Source organism: Octopus sinensis, unplaced genomic scaffold (assembly GCF_006345805.1).
Source record: "Octopus sinensis unplaced genomic scaffold, ASM634580v1 Contig01638, whole genome shotgun sequence".
In the NCBI taxonomy this organism is placed as follows: domain Eukaryota; kingdom Metazoa; phylum Mollusca; class Cephalopoda; order Octopoda; family Octopodidae; genus Octopus; species Octopus sinensis.
The window spans coordinates 412,868-420,951 of NW_021824954.1; the positions used below are offsets into that span (position 1 = coordinate 412,868).

An 8,084-nucleotide genomic window follows, 5' to 3' on the forward strand; every position below is an offset into this window, starting at 1 on the left:
CGCAAATTTCAGAGCATTGTCCATAATATAATCCAGGTCGATTGGAATAAAGGTTTAATTGATTTAGTCGACCTGGGATAGCATCTACTTTAATACCTAAAGAGGGTACAGTTCAGGAATGAATAACATCTGCGGATGAAATAATTATTCGAGTATTTGTTTTTATTGGAATAATTAGATGATGGTCTGTTTCTAGAAGTCGGAATGAACCTTCATTTAGTTCATTTAAAGGAATTATATATGAATCAAATTCAATATTTATAAAATCTGAATATTCATATCTTCAATATCATTGGTGTCCTAGTGCTTTAATTGTAAGAAGTGGATTAATAGATTCATCTAGTAAATAAAGTAATTTTAAAGATGGTAGTGCGAGGAAAAGTAGGATGATTCTGGGGATGATTGTTCAGATTGTTTCAATTTTTTGACTTTCTGTAATTATTAATGAAGAAAATTTGTTTGTTATTAATAAAACTGTAATATATATAACTAATGTTAGGATGATAATTAGAATAAATATAGAGTGATCATGGAAAAAAATAAGTTGTTCTATAAGGGGTGAATTTGCATCTTGAAATCCTAATTGTCCTCATTGGGTCATATTATTTTAAATTAAATAAATAAGGCTCCAGTTTCTATTTGATTATGAAAATCGACTGGAAGACGGTTGTCTCATTCTAAAGATGTATTTAAGTGGTTTGATCAAATAATAGTTCGTTGGGAAATTAATCTTTCTCATACAATAAATATGAAAAATATAATGGAAGTTAGTGATAAAAGTGATCCTATAGATGAGACTATATTTCATTTGGTGTAGGAGTCAGGATAATCTGAATATCGTCGTGGTATACCTGCTAATCCTAAAAAGTGTTGTGGAAAGAAAGTAATATTTACTCCAATGAATATTATGTAGAAATGGGATTTGGTATATTGTTGATTTAAGGATAGGCCTGTAATTAGAGGATATCAGTGGGTGAATCCTGCAAATAAGGCAAAAACAGCTCCTATAGATAATACATAATGGAAATGTGCAACTACATAGTATGTATCATGGAGTATAATATCTAGTGATGAATTAGATAGAACAATACCAGTTAGTCCTCCAGTAGTAAATAGAAAAATAAATCCTAATGATCATAACATGGGGGGAGTGTATTTGATAGGGGAACCATAGATAGTAGCTAATCAACTAAATACTTTAATTCCTGTGGGAATTGCAATAATTATTGTGGCGGCTGTAAAATATGCTCGTGTGTCTACATCTATACCAACTGTAAATATATGGTGTGCTCAAACAATAAATCCTAAGAGTCCAATTGATAATATTGCGTAGATTATACCGAGTCTTCCGAAAGTTTCTTTTTTTAAAGAATAATGGGAAACAATATGTGAAATTATACCAAATCCTGGTAAAATTAGAATATATACTTCTGGGTGACCAAAGAATCAAAATAAATGTTGATATAGAATTGGATCTCCTCCTCCACTAGGATCAAAAAATGTAGTATTAAAATTTCGGTCAGTTAAAAGTATAGTAATTGCTCCAGCGAGTACTGGTAATGATAGTAATAGTAAAATTGCGGTAATAAATACAGATCATACAAATAGTGGAAGTCGTTCTATTAATATACCTTCTCATCGTATATTAATAATAGTTGTAATAAAGTTGATGGCTCCAAGGATTGATGAAATACCTGCTAAGTGAAGTGAGAAAATGGCTAGATCAACAGAAGGTCCTATATGAGCTAAATTTCTTGAAAGAGGCGGGTAAACGGTTCATCCGGTACCTGCGCCTCTTTCAACTGCTGCAGATGAAAGGAGAAGAGTAAGAGAAGGAGGTAAGAGTCAGAAGCTTATATTATTTATTCGTGGGAATGCTATATCTGGTGCTCCTAGTATTAAAGGAACTAATCAGTTTCCAAATCCTCCGATTATAACTGGTATAACAAGGAAAAAAATTATAACAAATGCGTGAGCTGTAACAATTACATTATATAATTGATCATCATTTAGGAGGGATCCTGGTTGTCCTAGTTCTGTTCGAATTATTAAACTTAAGGAGGTACCTAAAAGTCCTGATCAAATTCCAAAAATGAAGTATAGTGTACCAATATCTTTATGATTTGTTGAGAATATTCATCGCATATAGTAATATTGGGATAAAAATAATTGTTCCTAATATATTAAAACATATAATTGATTTTATATTTGTTATTATTTTATTTGTTTTAAATATAAAGAATGATTTGATTATTAGTAGTATTATTAAATTTAGATAAAAATATAGTCTAATAAGGGTTCCAATAAATAATAATAAAGATAATAAAATCATATTTATATTTAATAGTGAGTTGAGAACTATTAGTTTTGATAGAAATCCTAATGTAGGGGGAATACCTGCAAGGGATAAAATTAATATTATGGTGAAGATGTTTTCTTTATTTATATATATATTTTGTTCTGTTAATGAGTATGTGAAAAAGGTTGATTTTATAGAAAATGTAATAAATATAGGGAGAATAATAATTGTATAAATTAGTAGATAATTGAATATTAGAAAATTATTGATAAAGCAGATCGGTAATATTCATCCTAAATGAGAAATTGATGAATATACTATAATTAATTGTAGGCTAGATTGATTAATAGCTTGAATTCTACCTAAGATAGAACTTATGAAAGCTGATAGGATTATAATAATATAATTAAAGTTAATGAAAGACAATATAAATAATGGTGCTAATTTTTGTCATGTTAAAATTAAAAATAATATTAGTCATCTTATTTGTTTACATATAGAAGGTAGTCAGAAATGAAAAGGAGCTCTTCCCAATTTAATTAGTAGAGAAATAATTATAATAGGGGAGAATAAAGAGTTATTAAATATTGAGAATATAGAAATTGAAGATATATATATAAAGATTGATCTTCTAATAAATAACGATGATCTTATTGATTGAATAATAAAATATTTTATAGATCTCTCGATTTCAAAATTTTTAGATTTAATATTTATTAGGGGTAAAATTCCTATTAAATTTAATTCTAAGCCTATTCATATTATTAGCCAATGAGATGATGATAAAGATATAATTGTACCTATGATTATTATGATAATAAATATAAAATTGGCAGGGAAAAATTTATTGTTCATAAAGAGTAGTACAATTATGAATTGCTCATAATAAAGTTAGCAGCTTTATTATATAACATTATTACTCTTATATTCAATTTAAGGATCCTTGATTTCATTCATGAAGTAATCCAATAATTAGGATAATGAGGAAAGTTATAGAGGATGATAAATAAATAGTTGAGGGTGAAAATAAGAGGTTAATAATTATTGGTATTAATAAAATGATTTCTACGTCAAAGATTAGAAAAATTACTGCTAATAAAAAAAAACGCATGGAAAAAGGAGATCGAGTATATCATGAAGGGTCAAAACCACATTCAAAAGGAGAATTTTTTTCACGGTTTATATTATTTTTAAATATAATTAATGATCTAATAATAAATAAAATAACATTAAGGATAATAAGAAATAATGCAAATAGAGAAAAAGAATACATAAGTATAGAAGATAATTTTTCTTATAATTTATAACATCAATATAATCCGTTCATTCCGGCGCTATACTCCAGTGAAGAAATAAAATATTTCAGTTTTTTAATTAACAGTTAAATGCCGCTTATTTTGGCTTTTCACTGAAACAAGGGTAAAAAAATATTACCTAATTATGGGTCGAAACCATATATGAAAATTCATTTCTTGAATGGTATTAAATAAATTAGTTATTACTTTTTAATTGCAAGTTAAATTTTCTTATATAAAATATAATACCAATTAAGGATTATATAATCATAGCTAGATTAAAAGTCTAGTGCTTATTTGGTTTCAGCCACTTAATAAAGTTAATAATAATTATTTTATGAACCTCATCAATATACAAAAGTATATAAAAATAGTCATACTACGTCTACAAAATGTCAGTATCAAGCCGCAGCTTCGAATCCAAAATGGTGTGAAGAGGAAAAATGATTTATTAAGATTCGTAATAAACATATTAGAAGGAAGGTTGATCCAATAATTACATGTAAGCCGTGAAAACCTGTTGCTACAAAGAAAGTTGAACCATAAATTCTATCTGAAATAGAAAATGATGCTTCTATATACTCTAATATTTGGAGGATTGTAAAATAAAACCCTAAGGAAATAGTAATAATTATAGAGTGAGTTGCGGATTTTAAATCATTATTTATTAGTGAATGGTGTGCTCAGGTGACGGATACACCGGAGGCTAACAAGATTGCTGTATTTAATAAGGGAATTTGGAAAGGATTAAGGGGAAAAATATAAATAGGAGGTCAACATGATCCAATATCTATATTAGGAGCTAAACTACTATGGAAATAGGCTCAAAAGAAAGCAAAAAAGAAACATACTTCTGAAATAATAAAGAGTATTATACCTCATCGAAGGCCATTATATACTTTAGATGTGTGGAAGCCTTGAAATGTACTTTCTCGAATAATATCACGTCATCATTGAATTATGGTTAAAATTATAAGTAGTAAACCAAAAAAAATAAGGGTATTTTCATAATTGTGAAATCATGAGGAAAGTCCTGTTGTTAAAAATAAAGCTCTTATGGATCCTGTTAATGGTCAGGGTCTAAATTCAACTAAATGAAATGGATTTCGAGTCATAAATAATAATAATATTTATTAAAAGAAGTTTAATATATTGACAAAAATTGGACAAATTTAGATGTATGATCCAAAAAGGGCCAATTTTTGTCAAGAGAAAAGAGGGGGGTGAGGGTGTTTTAAAAAATGTTAGTTTTATGTATATAGTATATACAATAATTTATATATTAATACAATTACATGAAATCTTCGTTGGTTTTGAAAAAATTGATGTTTTAAAAGTGAGATAAGCATCTTTAAAATATTCTATATATTTTTAATATTTTTATTAAATTAACGATTTTTGTAAATAAAAGTTATAAATAATATGTAAATTTATATTTATGTATTTTATAAATTGATAATTGGGGTCTGTGGTGGTTGATTTTTATACTTGGATGTAACTCAGGATAAATATACTTAATTCTTTGTTTGTTTATATGTAGTATATAAATATTATATAAATATCACAGAAATAATTAAGTTTCTTAATGGTATATAAATTATATTGTGTTTGAGTATAAAAATGATTAGTATAGATTTATTTTGTAATTATGTTTTATAAATTCTATTTGTGTTTTGTAATAAATTATATAAATATCTTGTTATTGGAATATAGTTTTTTAGAATATTGAGTTATACAACTTGTATATTATATACATATCTTAATATTTTTGTGGTGTAATTTGCACGAAAGATTTTCAATTTTTAGGAATAATAATTATTATGTATATTATCAAAAGTATTCGGTTTTATTAGTATAAGAAGTATGATTGTTTTCCAAACAATTGGTTTAAATTTATTTAAATGAAATAGACTATTTATGATTTGGTGTATGGGCATATAAAGTTTTGATCTTTAAGGAAAAGGTTCAAGTCCTTTTTTTGTAAAGAGTTTTAAGTTAAATTAAACTAAAAGTTTTCAAGACTTTAAATAGATAATTATATTTAAATTCTGTGTGAGGTGGTCGAAATTTTTAGTCGGTAGATTGTAAATCTATTTATAAGTGTTTACTTTCTCATGGTTTTATATTTTAATTAAAATATTAAATTGCAAATTTAAAGATACATGTTTATGTTAAAACTTGTTTTGATAAAGTAAGCTAAGTAAGCTATTGGGTTCATACCTCGAAAATAGATTTTGTATTGTCTCTTTATTATATATATTAATTTGACTTTGGTTTTGTTTTTAATTATTATAATTTTATACATGTTAGGTTTATTTAATATATATATATATATATATATTGCGCTTTTATGTTGATATTTATTTTGTATTTATTATAGTAAAGTTTAATATTTATTATAAGGGTACTTTTAATTTAATATTAAGTGGTTTTTAATATGTTAATTGATATTTCAGTATATTTATTTATACAATAGATGAGAGTTTTATATAGAAATTATAGATTATAATTGGATAAATTTGTGCCAGCATCTGCGGTTATACTTATAATTAAGATTAAAAGTTTTTGGTTTAAAGTAAAGTAAGACAATTTTCTTTTAAAAGAAAATTATATAGTTGGTTTTTTGGTAAAATTTTTAGAATTAGCTTGTTTGTTTATGTTTTTCTTTATTGTTAATACTTTGAAATTTTGAAAATAAACTAGGATTAGATACCCTATTATTTCTTATTGTAAAAATTGATTTTGTTTACCTAAGTATTATGAAAATGACTAAGATAGTTAGTTATTGATTGTTGTTTAAAACTTAAAAGGTTTGGCGGTTTTACATATCCAGTTAGGGGAGTTTGTTAATATAATTTGATAATCCACATTTTAAACTTACTTTTTTTTGAATTATATATATATATAACGGTTTATATATTGCTGTCGGCAGTTTATATTTTAAGAATAAAAGGACTTTTGAATTTTAGGATTTATATGTCAAGTCATAATGTAGCTGATAAAGAAGGTTTAATGGACTACTATAATTTATATTATTTACTTATCCGGATAATGAAAATTAACACATACATATTTGTATTTGTATATATGTGTGTATATATACATGCATACATACAGACCTATACACGCACGCATATATGTAAGCATTGTGCAAGTATATTGAGAGAGAGAAAAAGACAGAGGGAGGGAGAGAGAGAGAGAGAGAAGGGTGAGAGAATAGGGAAGAGAAAGAGAGAGAGAAAGATATTTTGATTGTTTGAATTGAAGATGGTGTAAAAAGACACCGGTTGGTAATTATCCAGCCCCACGTCTGAATGTTATTAAAGTTTTGAATATCAGATAGTGTGCTCACACACGCACGCACACGCGCACTCTAAACCATGTATCCGCACAAATATGGTAGTGGAAAAAAAAAACAGAAACCGTGATATAACTATCTTAAATATATTTAAGAACGTGATCTGCTTAATATTTGCTCTTAAAAGAATCTCAATGAAGAGTTCAGAAAATGTCCTCTGTAATGATTTTAGACAAAATGGTGAACAGTTCTTTTTCTTGTGAATCAAATGTTTGAGATCTTTTTATAGAAAATAGGATGTTAATTTCTGGGACAATTAGCCTCATCTTTTGAAATAATTCTTAAAAATATCTCCCTATAATATCGATATCTACACTACATCTCGGTCAGGTCAGTTTGATCACCGATTGATACCAGTATCTAAGTTTACATGTTTACACTTTTATCGCCTTCAAAGCATTTTCCAATTGAAGCAGTGTATCGGTGCTGGCGCGTTTTTCACTATTCAAAATGGTGCTGGAACTCTTGCGAAGTGATGCCTTTTAACGCCTCCGTCATTTTTATTTACACCTCTTCCACATCTGCAAATTCCGTAGCACCAGCTTTCATCACCAGTCTTCCTACTGTTCCTTCAGTTCATGACACATATTCAGTCGTGACTGATTTTGATCTTCCGTGAGCAAGTGAGGCACAAATTTTGCTGCGACTCTTTTCATTCGCAATTCCTCACTCGAAATTCTTTGGCAGAAGCTCCAGGACAGACCACTCCTATCAACAAGTTCGTCAATTGTTCGGTGATGGTCCTCCAAGATCAGTTCATGAATTTTTATGATGTTTTCATTCGTTTGGAACGTCGACGGTCGTTCTGAACGATGTTGGTCTTCAAGCGACAAGTGACCATTCCTAAAGCGTGAAAATCACTCGTAAACTGTTTGAAGCATGACAACTGTTTTGGTCACCGTTTTCCCCAGCAGAAAACAGAATTTCACGGAAGCACGATGTTCGTTCGTTTCAGCCATCGCAAAAATCGATGAACAGGGAGAAGCACTGCAAAAAAGACTGATGCCTGAGGGTCGCATCAAGTGGCTTCTAGAGGCGAAAGCTTCAAGTACAACAGGCTTGTCCCACATTAACGTTATAACTCGTTGAGGAGTCTTTTTAAGGTATTGCCTTGATGACAACCATAATCTCA

At 28.0% G+C, this 8,084-nt stretch overlaps 2 pseudogenes; both read right to left on the bottom strand.

Moving 5' to 3' along the window:
- Positions 1–200: 200 nt before the first annotated feature.
- On the bottom strand, positions 201–3,691 carry LOC118760908 (annotated as a pseudogene).
- Positions 3,692–3,907: 216 nt separating this feature from the next.
- On the bottom strand, positions 3,908–5,531 carry LOC118760909 (annotated as a pseudogene).
- Positions 5,532–8,084: the final 2,553 nt, after the last annotated feature.